The sequence below is a fragment of the Pholcus phalangioides genome, unplaced genomic scaffold (genome assembly GCF_987345545.1).
Source record: "Pholcus phalangioides strain wild (caught in Gottingen) unplaced genomic scaffold, Ppha-v1.0 ptg000022l_1, whole genome shotgun sequence".
Classification (NCBI taxonomy): Eukaryota; Metazoa; Arthropoda; class Arachnida; order Araneae; family Pholcidae; genus Pholcus; species Pholcus phalangioides.
The window spans coordinates 614,307-633,451 of record NW_028301615.1 but is presented as its reverse complement, the minus strand read 5'-3'; the positions used below and the strand labels follow the sequence as shown (position 1 = coordinate 633,451).

General features: G+C 40.8%; 1 protein-coding gene across 3 annotated transcripts in view; it reads left to right on the top strand.

The window, feature by feature from the left end:
• LOC149069296 (CD151 antigen-like) overlaps positions 1–19,145 on the top strand; it is a 78,282-nt gene that overhangs the window by 45,116 nt on the left and 14,021 nt on the right. Inside the window, exon 1 of one of the 3 annotated variants that reach the window (XM_089249660.1) lies at positions 1,483–1,648. The exons of 1 other annotated variant lie outside the window; for it this stretch is intronic. The gene's annotated coding sequence lies outside the window, so the exon portion shown is untranslated. Of the gene's footprint in view, positions 1–1,482; positions 1,649–4,646; positions 4,731–19,145 lie in introns of those variants that run through there. One more of the 3 variants, XM_089249659.1, reaches the window with a different exon arrangement.

Below are 19,145 nucleotides of genomic sequence, written 5' to 3'. Positions count from 1 at the left end.
ATTTGTGTTTATGTAATGTGTTATGCAACGATATATACCAAAAATGAGAAAATATGCATTAAAAAAATCACCATGCAAAAAAAAAATGCATATTTTCTATTTCTTAGTACATATTCATTTAGAAAAAAATATCCCCACGTTTGTTTTTGCTGCATATGCAAATAACACTTCTACATATTGTTATTTAGATACTTTTAATTTCTATTTTGTTGTAGCTGCGCTCCGTAACGAAATACCACTAAAAAAAAAATTGAACTTTTTTGACATATCTTTAGAATTAGTCTAGAGATTAGTCTCTAGAATTAGTCTAAGACCGTATTACAATCGAAGCTCGTTATAATTACCCCACTTTATAGCGACCATTCCATTATAACTACCGGCAAGGTGAGCACCAAATGTTTTCATATAACGACGAGATTTTGAGATCTTATCAACCCTTTCAGAACCTGCATGAACAAATGTGTGGGTTGCTTTTTCTAACTGCAGAATTTTGTTTTTCTACCTTAGGGAGTTAAGCCCTGGCTTAAACGATTGTGTAAGTTTTGAGTTAGAAATATGGTGATTAAACTTTGGAGGCCTTCATCAGGAGCAGCACTTAAAGTTGAACTTTCAGAGAATTTTAAGAAAGTGTCTTCAGGGAAAAGTGATTCATTACATAAAATTTAGTAATAAAATTTTAGAAAAACTTCTATGTGAAGATGCCTGTACATCATCTCGGCTGAAAAAAATTCGAGCGAAGTTAACTATTTCTCCACAAAAACTAAAAACTTACCGCGTCCTCTTTTATAGGCCTTGAATGGCCAACAATATTGCATAAATAAATAAATAAATAATTCGTAAAAGTAAAGATTTGATGACATTTATGTTTTAAATGCATTTTTTGAGTATGAAAAATGCAAAAACATCTTGAAAATTCCAAATAGATCTGAAAGGGTTACACGATTATAGGGTGTTTTTAACTTAATATATCTATAAGTTTTTTAAGCTCAGGGAAGCAAAGCCTCTGCAAGTAATATATGTAAAAACACCTGGTCTAAAAAATGAAACTAATTTGATATTGCCAATTAGTCCTAATATGTTGAAGGACTCGAATACCGAAACTTATCACGACCTACGTTCATGGTCTGGTCAGTTCTTTTTGTATGCATGATTTTTTCTCACCCATTCATTACGTACCGGTGGCGATAATGGATTTAAAATTATATTTGAATAAAAAATAACGGTATAAATGTTAGTCAGGCGCGGTTTAATGCTCAGAAATTCATTGTAGTGACAATCACTCGCTAGAACGGTTAGTCTCAAAAGCTATTCAATCGTGAACCGTCTGTTAATAAAACAACAAAGAATAAAGAGTCGTGTTAGGCCCGTATGTACGCCGCCAAGGCCAAATGAAAATGAAATCATAGGCGCATGCATGCATGCATGCTTACCAGTGCTCGGTGCATGCAACGCGCAACTAATTTAACAAAGGCAGTCTCTCTCTGGAGTCACTTGTTAGCGTCTCGCACAAGAAAACATCTTTTACAACAGATTTCGGATATAAAGAACGGCAACCTTGGGCAAAAGAGCCGAAAATGTGGTGGAAGTAATAATTTCGGAGAGTTTCTTTTTCCTTTTTTCCTGATAGATAATATTTCACTCCGTACAGGTATGTATTGATTAATTATCCCAATTTAGCAAATTTACAATTTTTTGCAAAAAAATAATCGATACTCTCTGTGATAAATTGCAGGGGATCTCAATGAAAAAGGTTGTCATCCAAGTCCAGGATGTTAATCTTTCTTCATCTAGTCTAAACATGTTCAACCCATAGCCCGCGTGCCATATGTGGCCCTAGGATTCATCCGATGGGGTCCATGACCTCAAATCTGAATTTGTTAAAATAAACGAAGTGGCAACTACAGATCACTTATGTGACCCGCAGAACATTCCCAGATCACTTAAGATTCCTGCGCCACAGTTCCGGATTACTTAAAGGACCTGCGGTGCAGTTGTACATCACTTAAATGGTCCGTGGCACATTTCTATATCACTTAAGCGACCCGCGGCATATTTGCAGATCATTTGAGTGACACGCGGCACCGTTCCAGATCACTAGAGTAACCCGCGACACAGTTTCAGATCACTAAAGCGGCTCGCGGGGCACTTTCAGATCACTTAAGTGACTTGCCGGATCACTTGAATGGCTCGCAGCACATTTACAAGTCACTTAAATAACCCGCGGCATATTTACAGATCACGTGAGTAAGCCGCGACGCAGTTCGATTACAATTCGATTAAGTGACCCCTGCATAGTTCCAGAGCAGTTAAGCTGCCCGAAGTGCAAGTCCACATCACTTAAGTTATCCGCGGTACAGTTCCAGATCACTCAAGCGAAAGGGGGGGGGGGCCTTTCCAGATCACATTTTCAGATCACTTGAGTGACCAGCGGCATGTTTTCAAACCGATGAAATGGCCGCACTCTGCCAAAGGTTGAGCATCCTTGACCTACCATAATCTCTTTTGAAGCCCGAAAACACTTTTTTATATGTAGACTTCGGTTATATACAACTTCAACCACGGATAAAAAAAATCCGAAAAATGCTTTTTTTATATAGAGAATATTTTATTCCCCCTACAGGTATATGTAATAGTTTACAAATTTACTATATTTATAATTTTCAAAAAAATATTAGATATTATGCATCGCAGGCTGCAGGGGCCCGAAGTAGATTATCATCCGAGTCCGAGATGTTGATCTTTTTGCATCTGTTTCTCCATTTTTCTGATACTATACTGCAACAGTGTACAATTTTTTAAGCCGAATCCACGCCCGAAAAAAACCGGTTTTGAGGTGGTGGTTATAGAGCACAGCGCGGGTTATTTTAATGGCCGATTACGCGTCCTATAAAAACCGGTAATTATGAGCAGCTCAGAATCGCATATTACGATAGATGATGGGCCAGATATACGATATTGCTACCGCTCGCAGGAGCAAATTGGCTGAAATTCCCGTAACTTTCGCTGTCCCGACTTTTTTCATAAAAATGTCCCGTTTATTTCTCGTGTTTTGAACGAAACTTAGTGGAAAATCTTTTTTTTTCTACGGAAATAAAGGACTATTGTTTTCACAACAAAAAATTATATCATGATAATTGTGACTATGATTATGATAACAATTACAGTCACATAAATATTCATCTCACTACCTCATGTATTTGTCAAATTAAATTGTTTTTCTTTTTCATTGAATCACATTTAAACCACCTTTTCAATTGCGCCATTTTATTTGCCTTTGAAAACTTTTTTGTTGATGTCCCTTATTTTCCACGAATGGATTCCCGATTTCGCGTATCCATATACAGAGTAAATATCGTCATCGGTAGAAATATGTATCATATTGTACTTTTTACCGAAACATTTTTCGCGGGCCGTAGTGGACCCCTTGGCAGTGCCCTGACGGCCGTCTTAACGCATGGGCCCACCCGGGCACGGCCCGGGGGGCTCAAGAGAAGAGGGGCCCCACAAAAATTAGATCTGGTTGAAATTTTCTATAATTAATCAGGTGGGGCCTCAGAAAAATCACTTGGCCCAGGGGGCCCGTGATGCTCTTAAGACATTCCTGCCCTTGGCGGGGGGCGATGGAATGTTCCAGGAAGACGGTACAAGCTACGTGTATAACATAGGATCCTACGGGTTCGATTGCGTTGGGGAGCGATATGAGAAAAAAATTTCTCAAGAAGGGGACGATGGGGGAAAAAAAAGGCTGGGAAACTATAATCTAAAGCAGTTTCCCAAACCTTTTTGTTCCATCACCAACTTCTTCAGAATATTTTTCAGAACGAGCCTGTCACTATGACCGCTCGACCACCACAGCGGCTCGTAGGTTCTACCACTGCCGCCCACGAACTATTTCATTACCTTCCAGGGGGGCGATATTGCCCACTTTGGGAACACTCATCTAAAGTTTCTAATTTTGGCACAACATTATACCTCCCCCCTCCCATACTCAAATCTTTACAATGGCTATTTAAATCAAAAGCCGATATCGCGTAACATTATGTATAACCGAATGAAATGTCAATAACCTCGGAAACGAAATGATGATCGGGATATGACCACAACAATCGATATCTTATTACTTTATCGATACGATCGGGGGAATAAAGCTAAAACGCTCCAATATCTGGGGACCCCCAAGGTTCCGGAAATGAAAGATCTCCTATTATATATGTTCATTACCATCATATATTAATATGAATTGCTAACGTCGAGTGATAAGAAATCCGAACGCCACATAATGTGGTTATTGACATCGGTGTATAGAATTGACGTTTTCCCACAAAAATCGCGTGGGGGAAAAAAAAAGAGGAGTCTCCAAATATTTGTATTGGTACGGCACTTTCAATATTTTCATGTAACAATGACGATATATGGAAATGACGCAGTCAGAGAGCGGTGAAGAAAAAGAGGGGGGGGGGACCCTTAGTTAAATCGCACCCTAAGGTGGCAAAGGGGTAGAAGAAGGTGGGCCGCGTGCGAAGCATATGTCTTCTCTGTTACCATGGACAACACGGCGTGTCAACAAGCTTTCGTGGGGCGCTAGCGTTTGGTGCCCGGTGGGCGAAAGAAAAAAACTGACCGCGGAACAGTTTCAAACTGTAATAACTTCGCGCCATCTCACAACTAACTCCGCTGAGAGAGAGAGGGAATCAAGCTCCAAACTTTTTATATAGAGGAAGCAACAGTTGGTGAGTTTCTGATTCGTATTGGGCTCCATATAATCTAATCACTCTTTAACTTAATTTTCATTTAAATACTTGTTTACACTTGATTTTTGAAATGGAAATGCACACATCTACGTGTATTTGCGTTTTTATTATCTGAGAAAGCATCAGAAAAATGGTGGTTTGTTTTTGTTTTTTTTGTAAATTTTTGGAGTTTTTTTCAATTATGGAATTCGTACAAATTTTTGTGGCGTTCGAAATACCTACGAATTTAGGAGAAATTTTTACGTAGCTTCATATTCAATTTTAATCCGTTAATAAGGTGGTGTAACATAGCCATGCTAAGCTTCATGGTTTTTTGCTCGAAGCAGTTTGGGAAATTTAAAAGAACAGTTAATGTGTGTTAAAAATCAAGGGCGTAGCAAGGGCAACTTGGGGGTCCGGTTCCCCCCTCCCGAAATGTGAGAAAATGACCGAAAAAAGGGAAAAGATGGATAAATCTATTGTTCTATCACTTTGGTCCCCCCCCCCCCGAAATGAAAGTGGTCTCCCGAACGAAATTTCTGGCTACGCCCCTGTTAAAAATTATTCTACAATTTTTTCATGAGTTAAAAAAAAGTCATCCAATTTTCCTTTCTCAATTTAAATTATGGAAACACAGTAGAGTGGCTGGAAAAAACTATGAGGCCAGGTGCAAAATACCAAAACTAACCCTTTAAACCGTAGTTTCCCAACCTTTTTTGTCCCATCGCCCCTGCTTGGGAAACTTTTTTCTCCCATCGCCCCCCAACGCAATCTAACCCGTAGGATCCTATGTTATACTCGTAGCTTCTGCCGACCCCTGGAACATTACATTCCATCGCCCCCACGGGAGAGTTAACGCCCGCGTTGGGAATCACTGCTTTAAACCGTACAACAAAAATCAGTAAACCTCCCTTCTCAAAATGCCGTATACTTTTTCATGAAGTAAGCTTTATTCCCAAACAGTGGTGGCCGGCTGAACACAGTGAGGTGCGAATGCGATCCGATCTCCTCGTTAAAAAGTCTCTCCACAGAGAGCAGCATGCCCACAACGATACAATTATTCAATCATTGCATTTCACTCATAATTAGAAAAATTGATGGCAAATGGCAACACTCTCTACCCATAACAAGCATTATACAGAAACAAACTTCGCGTTAAGTTTACAATACGTACACGCATATTCCAACATGTACCGAATCTATGAAGCAAACAAGGCTTTCGTGGCCATCATATAAATTAAAATTCAACAAAATTTTCGGGTTTATTGGTCCGTTGGACCAATCCCGACGAAGTAGTGCGACTAAAGTAGAGAGAAGTCGTAAGTAGTAGCATTTTTTTCCCCGCCGTTTCGTAATTTTAATTTAATTCTTGAAATTGTTCGCCACTCGTGAGAACGAAACGTCGAAAGACAAAGACTTTACATCGCGTCGACCAAAAGACCCGAAAACTTTGAATTTTAATGTGCCAAATCATTAGACGTTCCGCAGAGGAATATGGACGAGGTGCATCTATGGTTTAGTTGTATTAGTAAGCGTTGTTTAAGGGGCGAACGCCAGAACTTCGCCACCAGACTTATCCCATTGATGAAATCTCTTTCATCCTGGGTTTGTACCGAACCTGAAACACTCGTGGGTTAATTGAATCAAAAAAGTGGGAGAGGAAAAAGCACAAGTTTTTCTTTTACATAAAATTGTGACAATATATTTCCTCAGACAAATAGGAACTTTCGCGATTAACATGTGTTTTGGGCCAGATTCGGCTGAGAATATGTCTTTACCCCGTATTTGCTTCTTAACTCATTAAAAACATTGAGAGAGAGATCCAAATCATATTCACAATTTTCTCTGAAGACATTTGTTTTGTTCACATCTCGAATTATTGCTATTCGTTCCTGCCGATCTGGCGAAGAAGATGACCTAACTTTAATTTTCATACTCAAAATAACATTCGCTGTTCTTCATGAAATTATGAAAGAGTGTCTTTATTGATTTAGGCAAAAACAACTCTCCGATTGTGAGAGGTTGGTGGTTCGATTTTCCGACAGAGGCATGTGAATTTTCTTTCTGAACTTCATCCATTTCGTACTTTGTAGTACGAAAGACAGGCGTGTATATATATTTTCTTTCTAGTAGCGTAATCTAATTCAACCTGACGTTTTAACAGAAGAGTAAACGGGGGCCCTGAGTTGAACTGGGCGGAGGGGTGCGACAAATAACTGAAAACTTTTATTTATTCTGAACTTGTTTCTTTCATTAATTTTAATTTTGATCAATTCTGAAATTGTTTTTGATTAATTAATCCTTTTAATTGTTTCCGAATCACTTCAAAATTATTCTGAACTTATTTTATTCGGTAGTTCTGGAATTGTTCTTTCATTTCTTCTGAAACTTTCTTTTGATTCCTCCATTTATTCTAAAATTGTTTCTTTCTTTGATTCCCGAGATATTGTTTTCTTCATTTTTGAAATTACTTTTTTTCAAAAGTTATATGCGATAATTTCTTTCATTACCACGTTCTTCCAAATTTCTGCTGCTTCTGTAATTATGTTTGGCATTTTAGAGAATACGGCTTTTGTTTCTTGAAGTATGTGAAATCAGAGGCCCTCAAGAAGTTCTTGGACCCTCATACTTATTGTAATGTTGATTTGTCAAATGTACAACGATACTGGTGAATCTGAATAACGGTTCACGCCGAATCCCTCTTTTATATTGATTTTCTAGTTGGTTTATACGTGTACAAAAAATTTTAAATAACTAAATTGATATTTAGGTAAGTCCCCCCGCTCTTTTTTTCTCGCACGAGCCATGCTGATAGGATCGATTTATGCTATTATTGACGCAATGACCAGACACGTGGGGTCGGGAGAAGCGATTTACTGTACAGATTCGTTAGATAGTCTAGTATTTTACTCAGACATGTTTTTCCCCATACATTTCAGGTCCTGAATTTGGTGATGCCACCCCCTTCCCCCGAATTCTCGCTCTGTATCTGGGCTACGGGTTCCAAAGTTCGATCGCATTTGACAATTTTTTTGCTCATTATAAATTTAGTTTTGACTAAATTCAATTCAATAAGTAGAAAATGTCTTGCTCTTGGACGAGTGGGCCCTGGATAAAGACGAGGAGAAAATATGGTTCAAAGGGGACTGAAAGGGGGGGGGGGTGTTGAGAAACATGGGTCTAAGAGGTCCTCTGGTCGGTAATAATTGAAAAACACTGGTTCATAAGCAATGTGGAATAAGTCACTGTTGTGCAATTGGCATTTGAATAGTTGATGCGGTTGCCACAGTGAAGTGTTCAATGCTATGCACGTACTCTGATTTTTGTAAAAATCTGAAGTATGTCACACGAAATATTTCCTCTATTCATCATTGTGTCTGTCCTCCGCATGAAAAATGTTAGTATCGACACAATCCTCCTCGTCTATGTCTGCTCAACCATAATTGCATTGCGTGACTCCAAATGATACCTATCACATTTCTCGTGGATTGAAGCAGCGGGGAAGAGGAGAGTAGAGAAATGTCATTTGCTGTAATATCCGTTTCTAACGTCTTCAAAGTGTGTCGCCCAGAAAAATGTCTCCAATGTCATAGAGTCTCCAAGCAAAACAGACCATAAAATGAAACATCCTTTGCCACAAATCGAAACCTTCCCTATTTACAGACACACGTACAATTTTTCGTCACTACGAATGAACGGAAATCGTGCGAAATTCGCCACAATGAATGCTATCCACGTTCGCTGGCTCAACAAGCGCCATCTTGAATGCTTCTCTGTTGTTTTGGCTTATAGCGATGGGGGTTATTGAACTCCTGAACGTAAGTGTGATTGCGAAGACTTCTCTAAGGCAGGGGTTTCCAACGCGAAGTTTCGCATGGAACCCTTGATGATAAAGCTGTTCTACGTAACTCAAACAAATATTTTAATATTTATTCAAAATAATAATAATAATGTTCCCTCTGCCGTCTCAAAAAGAGCAAACTGAAAGAGGGCTTAGGCACCACCTCCAATAACAAATATTTATTGTCATAAATCATTGAGATTTATGATTTTTCATATTGATTCAATCACTAGATCTTAAGCCCCTAAACAATGAGGTCCTCGTGTGGCTCTCACAACGGAAGAATGATCTGACAGGGCTCCAGCCCGAAGGCCCGAGAAAATTCACTCTTTTTTTTTTTCTTTTTTTTTTTGCACTAAAAATGCATAATAGATAGGCCCGTTAACACCCTGACCTGGGGCCCCGCTGAAACTTCCAGCCTTGGGTCCCTACTGCAAGATGCGGAGGCCATGGGTCCCCCCTGCTGTGCTCGGATGCATAGGCGGAAATAGACTTGGAAGTCTGGGAAGGCACGTTCATTATTGCTGGGGGGGGGGGGGGCATGATGATGATGATGATGTCAATTCATATATACATATATATATATTAGATCAGTCGACTCCACCTTGCCCTCCCCCGTATCTCCGCCCATGCTCGGATGGGAGTTTCGTCAAGCACTCGTTTATTCTTCAATCCAAGAATCTAGTGAATAAAAGAAATTCCAAAAAACGAATAAAGAGGTTTGAATAAAACCACACCACACAAAAGAAAACCTCCCGTACAAGAACTCCGACACGTCCATCAACGGAAATGATGGAAATCATAGGGTAACATATAACTTCTTAACATTCTTAACATAACTTTTTCATTGTGATGTCGGATAAAGCACTATTGATGAAGTTGCTTTAGCTCAGACACGGATCACCGGCTGAAGCTTAACGAACGTTTCGTTACACAGAAGAAACTGAAGGAAAGTTCAGGTCCAATCACTACTGCCGGACTGGTTTCCCAGGATCTCTATCGCAAAAATTTGATCTAATTATTTTTTTCTCCGTACAAAAAATATCCCCCTTAGAACTACGTTTTTGCAAACAGCATTCAAATACGCCAGTCCCTCTAATTTTTATGAATTTTTTGACTATTCAAGAATTCATGGGACATCCTGTATACTAATCATGGGTGCCTTACTTTAATACACAAACATGAAAATTTAACGTTTATCAACCACTTAACGTACAAGGTTTTGGCAAGAAATCTGGATTATCTCTATTTAACGAGTAAGTGATAAATATCGTAACTTCGGCCTAACCTAACCAAACGTAAAGAAGAAGAGGAAAGAAAAAATATACATATAAAAGGAAAAAGTATAGTAGATAATATAGATAAAACAGTTTTTCAGAGTCCTCTTTTCACCCTCACCCCTACGTGTTCTCTTTCGCTCTTACATGTATATAACAGAAATATAAAGAGATGTCTATAATTAAAAGACCCTATTTTTTAAAGTAGCCTACAGGCGAAACCATTCATCAGAAAAGTGTGAAAGTTTGGGGAGGACTTCGTGAAGTGATGGGAATTTGTTTCAGGGGAAAAAAATTAATTTCACATGCCACCAACAGAGAGCGTTTCACTTTGATTACCTGTAATAAACATGTAAATTTATGTGATGTCACGCAGCAGCTGTTATGAAACCTAGAAACATTCGCGGAGATCTTGTTTCTCTATGTGTTTGCTGCTCACAATGGCGATAAGTTTACGAGATCGCGCTTTCTCGGTCAAATTGTTTTACCAAAACAGTGATTCCGCAGTAACTGCTCTACGGAAATATCGGACTTGGAAGAAGATTCGAAAAGGTCCAACGAATGTTAAGAAACTTCGGAGTATGTTAAGGAAATTTGAAATCGTTGGCTGTTCGTCCTAGAAGAGGAAGAAAACATTCCGTTTCTATAGACGCAGTACATGAGGTTTCGCTTCAGGTGGAAGAGGACAGAGCTTCAAATTCTCGTTGTAGCACTTGTGTCAGGCGTGTAGTACAGGGGTTGGATAGGCCACGTTAAACTGTCCATGACATTATGCGGAATATTATCCGTACAAACTTTCACTTGTGCAGCGGTTGCTTCCACATGATTCTGAGGCTCGACTCCGGTTCTCACTGCAGTTTCTAGCTCGTGGTGAGGTGGATTCAGAATGGCCTTGGAATATCCTCTGGACAATATCCTCTGGCATTTTCACTTGGATGGTACAGTCAATACTCACAACTGCCGAATTCGGGAACCAGAAAATCCGCACGCTATCTCAGAGGTTCCGTTGCATTCACCAAAAATGACGGTATGGTATGGATTCACTACATCACTTATTCTCGGTCCCTACTTCTACGAGGAGTTACGTTCTACAGGTCCGGTGACATATTCGATCACCGGGAAGCGATATGCATTGCTGTTACAGAACGAAATCGTTCCGGCTCTGCAAGCACGTCACTGCCTTGCAGACATAATCTTTATGCAAGAGACGGAGCTCCTCCACACATTGCAGTGTGTGTTAAGAATGTTCTTAAAACACATTTTACAGAAGAACGTGTCAACAGCCGGCACTTCCCTAATCTATTGCCTCCCCGATCCCCGGATCTTAACCCATGCGATTTTTGGCTTTGGAAGCATTTGAAACACCTGGTAAGTCGTGACAATCCAAAAACTTTACCTGACCTAAAAGGCAACATTTCACGCCACGTGCTGAACATTTCCCCTCACACACTTCGGTCTTTTATGCCATCTTGCGATTTCACATGATATCTGAAAATGATGGTCATTATGTGGAACATGCTTTGTTGCAGTAACAATCGTAAATTGTAAACGTTTGCCTAAATGTGTCGTTTCTTAATAATCGCCCTCTGGTGGCGACATGTGCAACTAATTTTTTCCCCAATGAAAAAAATTCCCATCACTTCATGAAATCCTCCACAAAATTTCAGAATTTTCTGATGACTGGTTTTGCTTGTAGGATACTTTAAAATAGGGTCTTTCAATTATGGACGCCCTGTACATTATAAAGAGGGGGGGGGGGAAGAAAGAGCAACTTCAATGAATTAAAGAAAAAATATTAAAGAGGGGAAAATATTCAACTGTGCTCTTTCGCACCATAAATGTTCACGATCTTGTGGCGTGACTAGACTGTTATTGCAAACTGGTATGCCGCAGTCATTTAGAGCGCTATTGAAGTATCTTGTGATTGAACAAGGAAGTGCGCCATGAACGGGGAAAAGTTTGGGAACCCTACTTCTAAACCATGCATGCCAGACTCAGGGGTCTGCGGGCCGAATGTCACTCTTGAAATCATCTGAAGTGACCCGCTACCTCAAACCTAATTTTGTAAACATGGGTTAAGTGGCGCATTTGCTGATCACTTATGTGTTAAGCGGGACATTCCCAGATCACTTAAGGGACTCGCGGCAGCCACACATCACTTAAGCTATCCGCAGCATATTTTCGGATCACGGTATATTCAGAAACAGCTTGAGTGACACGTGACGCAGTTCCAGACAACATAAGCATCCCGTGGCACATTTACAGATCACTGAAGTGAACCACCGTTATATTTCACATCTCTTTAGTGGCCCGCAGCACATTCTCAAGTCACATAATTGAACTGCGGTTTATTCACAGATAAATCAAATGACCCGCGACACAGTTCCAGAGCAATTAAGAGGCCCGCGGTGCACGCCATGTTACTTAAGGAATCTACAGCATAGCTCCAGGGCCTGCAACACATTTACAGATCACTGGGCGCGGTAGCCCGGCGGTCGATAAGATACTCGCCTGAAGCACCAAAGCCTGTTTAGAGGTGTCGCGAGTTCGATACCCGGTTCGTCCTTGTCAGAAAACTTTCCTGACACAGGGGTACAACAACAAATGTCGACTTGACCGCAGCAAAAAATTGCTACCGCAGGGAGTCCCCCATCGAGGGGTTAGCGAGCGCACCAACCTCTCGGTGAATATAAAAAACAATGCTGCCGTTCGGAATCGGTAATAAATTGTAGGTCCCGATTTTATTACCCCTCGTGTGCAGAAAATTACCGTGGTACGACAAAAATGATCAGATCACTTAAGAGCCCGCGCTGTCCTAAAAGTTGAACACCGTTGCTCTTAGTAGTTAGCAGTGAATAAAATTGGCCCTAGCAGCGAAAAATGACCACGATTTGCACGTCACAAGAAGAGGTCACAAGCATGTCGTTGACACAGCATCGGTATAATTCGAGTAAGAAGGAATGTCATTTTCTATCGGGCAAACTTGTCAGATTGAAGGTGATATCCGTTGTATAGACTTACCCTTATTCTTTCAACCATCGACTTTTCCGATACCCGGGACAAAAAAAAAATTCGGAAATCTAGTCAGACATACTTTGAGAACTCGCAATCTCGAGACCATCAATTATTCGACTGCTAATTATTAATATTCTGTGGCTGCCATGGACCTAGGAGCGACCAGCGAAACACGGGTCTCGCTGAAGGACCTTCGCAACATCGCCCGCCTGGCTTGGAAATCGACGGTCCTGGAAGAGATCGAACGTCAGATCAAAGACCTGAGGAAGGAGCTGTCCGAATACGGGAAACCGGGTCATCCCCTGTTCGTCAACTCGACCATAGCGTCAAGGAACGACAAGGCCGTCTACTACAGGATCGGGGAGTCTTTCGTCCTGCTCAAGACCCAAGACGCCCTGAAGATGGCCAGGAGGAACATGAAGAAACTCAAAAGGAAGTGCGATTCCTTGGAGAGGAAGAGGGGCAAGTTAGTCAGGTCCATCAGGCGACTGAAGGCTTCTCTCGCGAATCGGCTGCTGAGAAACGCTTCCATCTTGTCAACTTGAAGGCGGTTGCTTGCTGTTTAATCAAGTGTTCTCCCCCCCCCCCCAGCAATGCGCAGGTTGCTGTTGATTAGGGACCTTTTTTTCCTAACATTATGATTGACATGTTTTTCTTGTGACTTATACTGTGCTTTAGTGTGTGCATGTGTGTGTTCGTGTTCATGTTCACCGGTGCTATTTCATGTGTTTGAGTCGGCATTTAGTTCCTACGGTAATAATAAAAATATTACATTGAAATTGTCTTTGTATATATGAAAGTATTTCAATATACGTAGCATCTATACGCCATGCAGGGCCTATAGAGAACACGCTTTCATAAAACGTATTCCGGCATGTACCGATTAGTTAGAAATTCCTCGGAGGAATGTGAAAGAGGTGCATGTACGGTTAAGCAGTGCTAACCTGTTCCTTATAAGTTTGGGCCCCCGGGTAAAAATGAATTTTTGGAGCTTCTTGTATGTTGTAGTCTTTTTTGAGGCAGAGGCGCAAGAAGGGGAAAGAGTGCATGTGGGCTGTGCCTAAAAAATATATAAAAGGCAACCAATTTCGGGCCCTGAACACGTGGCACGTTTGCTTGTGTGTAGAACAGGCCCTGATATGATTATGTGTAGAGTGTCCCATAAATTCATAAATAGTTTGAAAATTCATAAAAATTGAAGGAATAGGTATATCTCTGAATGTAATTTGTGGAAAAGGTATTCTCACGAAGGGAGGAGTTTTTGGTAAGTTCAAATTTCGATCGATAGAAGACGCGCGCGCTGCACGGAAGCAAATCAAGCGTGATTGGACCTGAACGTTTCTTCAATCTCTTCTGTATCCGATTGAGGTCAAACAACTTCACCAACAGTGCTTTTCAACATCCCAATAAAAATCTTATGTAAGTGCCAGTAACAAGAAAATTCCTCTCCCCAGCACGATCCAACCTTATCCAAAGGCTTATATCCCGGGAGGGACAGAGCCTTAGTCGTGTCTGGTCTGACGGAGTAACAAGAAAATTGAGAAATGAGTGATAAAAATTCACTTTTCACTTAATATTTGTTAATCGTACGGCTTGCATTTTATAGGATTCGGATTTGCACATTCCCAGTGATTTTATTTCGTGCAGTGTCCTCTGTCAACAAAAATTTGAACTAAGGTGGGTGCCCCTGTTATGGCCATGTTCCTGATATGGCCACCCCCCGATTGCGAGTTAGCTAACAAAAAAATCCGCTGGATGACATCAGCATCCGGTGAAAGGATCTCCTAAAGCACTGATTCGCAACCTTTGGAAGCCCGCGGCCCAGTAGGATTACATTTTTTGAGTGGAAGGCCCGGTCATAAACTCGACTAACGGGAAATAAATGGGGGGGGGGGAAATTAAAAGTGATGAATTCACGGTCCGGTTTGATTGATCTCAGGACCCGGTACCGGATCCCGGGTCCAGTGATTCAGAAACAGTGTCATAGAATGTGCTCCTGATATGGCCATCCGTGGGCCATATCAAACAAATTCCTTCGATTTTTATGAATTTTTAAACATAGAGACACGGTTTGGGATACAAACGTAAAAAAAATTTAACCATGGCGGTGGGGGAAAGGGGGCGTCAGGAAAATGTAGCCCGGGAGCATTGGGGCTCACGTGCTACAGATCTCTAATTTGAAATGTCTATCTACATGATCGCTCTCGTCGAAAATCTACATCTCTCTACATGATCACATCCGAAAAACCGGATCACATTTTCCTGCCCCCCCCCTTTCCCCCACCGCCATGGTGCAATATTTTTTACGTTTGTATCCTAAACTGTGTGTCTTAACGTTTAAAAATTCATAAAAATCGAAGGAATTTGTTTGATATGGCCCACGGATGGCCATATCAGGAGCACATTCTATGACACTGTTTCTCAACCACTGGGCCCGGGATACGGTAGCGGGTCCTGAGATCAATCAAACCGGGCCGTGTTTGCAAAACGTCATTTCTTTTTCTTTTTTTACACTATAAATTTACTAGGAAAATCTATATGAAATAGCTCTAAACAGGACCTGTTCCTCTTAAATTTGGGCCTTAGGCAAACACGACTTTTCAAGGTCTTTTATATATAGCATGCTATGAGGCAGAGGCGTACGCTAGGGTAGAACGGGGGAGGGGGAATGGGAGGCCCGTGTTCCCCACACCCCCCCCCCCCACCCCAAGACGATCGAAAATTGAAAATATCTGCTGATATTTTTGTAAAAAGTAATATCCAAAGAAGATTTCGGCATCCGAATGTGCTCCGAACATTTATGGGCCCTGGGTAAGTGCCTCATTTGCCTATGCGAGAAACAGGCCTTGGCTCAAAAAGACCTTTAAACGGGTCCTGTATTCAGTATATGGGTGATCAAATGACTATCTCGTTATCAGGAGGACATAACGCGTGTTATGATGAAATTAACAAAAGGATACAGTTACTTGAAGCATGAAGCGCTCGCGCGCACACACACACACACACACACACAGGAAAGCACCATGTTGTCATTATGTAGCTCCTCTATGGTCATGAGGACCCGCTCCCCGAAGGGCGGGGGTCAACCGTCTCAACCGCAGCGTGCCCCCCCCCCCCCCCGGAAAAATTATGAGATCTGGAAACCCCTCCTCCTTCCAGACTGGCAATACAAGACCACTAACTTAAATTACTTAAAAGATATATGTTCTTTAAATCATAATATCAGATCTCATTATCATGGAGGCCCCGCATGTATCCGGGCCCATACGTAAGATGGCCAGAAAATTCACCGACGGAAAATCGAAAATCACGGTTGGGAAATTTCCCCGACAACAGTCGTCACCAGTAAGTGAGTGACCAAATGATTGAGCAGCTAAGTGTCAGCGAGTGTGTGACGAATGAGTTGAATGATTTAGCGAATAAGCTAGTGAATGAGTGAGTATTAAAAGCCGTATTTAAACCATAGTCAACCGAAGTTTATAACCGTATGAATGAGCAAGTGAGTGACCGCATGAGTGACTCGCTCACCTGCTCACTCGCTTGTTCACATACTCACTCATTCACTCATTTGCTTACCTGCGCAATCACTCACTCATTTGCTCTCACCTGTTCACTCACTTGCATCTTTTCATCTACTCATTCTCTCTTGCTCAGTCACTAACTCCCTATATAATTCACTCGCTCATTCCCTCACTAATTTGCTCATCTGCTCCTTCGACTCACTTGATCAATCACTCACTTGATCAATCACTCACTTGCTTACTTACGCATTCGCTCACTGGCTTATCCTCTCACTCACTCTAACACTTCGTCCGTGAATTTCTTGTCGGTGAATTTCACAGCGATGAATTGTTGTCGGTGAATTTTCCGGTGGTAAATTGCTACTTCGGTGAATTGCGTGGTGGTGAATTTTTGTGAATTTTCCGGTAGTGTATTGTTGGCGATGAATTTTCCGCACGCGAGTTCCAAGCCGCATAGCATGTTACAATATAGCTATAATTCGTTTCTAAAAGGTAATTAATTACCTAGAGAGCGTGTTCCTGTCAAAATACGTATCGACCATTTTGTTTGAATAATTATTTGCAAGCTCAACGCTTCCCACGCTTATAATAATCGGCGACATTACAAGAGTCTGTTTCACCATAACTTTTCTTTTCCGCATGGTATGTAATGACCTCAACATGAGAGAAAGAGGGAGAAGAGTTTTGAAACATAATTTAAAATGATTGCTTCTCATGAATCTTAGTTAAGTGAAGGAGAGACAAAAAAAAAATATGATTTATGCTCTTTTTTTCTCTCTGAATAAAATGATTTTGAACCCGTTTCTTGATTTTGACTTGACTTCATTGGACGGACGTCCTTGTCCCGGTTTTGGGTTTTGAACTTTCCCGCCCCGAAAAGAAAGAAAAAAACCCTCCATCGTCGTGACGGAAGAACTCATTTATAACACATATTATAGGGCAGAGTTGTTACAGGTTATCGTTATTATTATCATTATGACCGCTGCAGAAACTTTCACTTTTCATTCGTGATGGAGATTCGGCAAGAAAATATTATTTGAATTCGTGGGAGGAATATTAGTGGATATTGTGTGTGTTTTGTAGTTGTGTTTGTTTTTTGTACTGGACTGTCCGCCATGGCTTCGTCGTCGTCCAAAGCCGCGTCTTTCCATAATACATCGATAAGGGGACCTCTACCGGGAGAGAACCACAAGGTGTCCAAATTGACCGTTGGAAATGGGAACCATCATCATCATCATCACTCGTACAAGGTAACAATCAAAAAAATTACTAAAAATTATTATCGATTATTATTGATGAAAGATTGTTTACATGTGTTATCAGTAGGGTGACCATACGTCCCGTATTTATAGCTAATAAGTGTCTGGTGCAGTGATACCTCGGCTAACGAAGATAACTCGTTCCTGAATCACGTTCGTTAGCCGAAACGTGGTTCGCTGTGAGTTTCTATGGAAAATCGTTTGATTAGTTCTAGGTTCTACCCAAATTCTAAAGATACGGTTTTTTTTACCAAATGCCAAAGAATTCTATAAAAAAAAACTGTACGAAAGCTAAAATAAATGAAAATTTACAGAAAGATGAGATACATTTAGAGATCTTTTTATTTTACATTATATACACAACGTCTATAGTAGACTAAAGCTGGTGTAGACACAACCCAGTCGGTAATGGTTGTGCCCCATCCATCTTGGTTAATTGTCAGCGCATTTTTCTGTGCCTTATACACGCAGATGGAAAAAAAGAGCTCCTAGAAAATCCATACTTAGTACCAGTTCGGTACTAAGAGTCTTGCACTGAAAGAACACGTGCTCTGTTGGCTAAATCTTTCATTTTACATGAAATTGTTCAAAATCTTTCAGAAAGAGAAGTGGAGGTACATTTGGAAAAAGATTCCGTGAGATATAGGAAATTTATAGTATGAAAAAATAAAAATAATTTTAAAAATAACTGTACCGGGCACTTCCCTCCCCCTCCGCCTCGAGCAAGAGCTCTATCAGCCCCACACTTTTGGGCATCCGTGAGATAGAATATCCGAGTTACACATTTGAAATACAGTTGTATTTGGTTAATTCGAAGCACAAGCATTGGTTAATTCGAAGCACAAGCATTGGTTAATTCGAAGCTGATTACCACATACACACTTTCGTATATATACCTGATTATTAGCATATGCATCTGCCATTGGCAGGTCCTAATGAAGTCATCCAAGATCCAGTGAAACTTCAAGCAGCCCACGGAAAGACAAAATTCTGTGTGTGTGTGTAATGTTAGAATCAAACTTCGAATTACGCATTGGGAGAAAAATTCGAATAAAAAAATAATTTTGACATTATATATATATATTCTATAATATAAAATCACAAACTCGAAAAGGGCCTGTTTCTAAGCAACCGAAATTAGTGACAATTTTATGTTACGGAAATGGGTGACGGAAATCTGTTACGCTTTTGTGTTACGGAAGTCGGTTACGATTTTGGGTCAAGTATTCATTTAACTCTAGCATATATCGGGACCCATTTAACCCATCGGGACCATGTTATGTGCATGTACCGAGAGGCTCCCACATCCTACAGCAGGGCCCTTGGCTGGAATTTAGATGGCGAGCCCCCAAACCAGCTTTTCAGGGGGGCCCCCTCTGTGGTTAATTTATAGTGTGAAAAATCAAAAAGTGATAAGAATCGTTCCCTGTCGCCCTGACGTTGTGGGGGGTCATGCCGAGAGGTATGTATAATATACATATAACACCAGTGCTCCCAACACA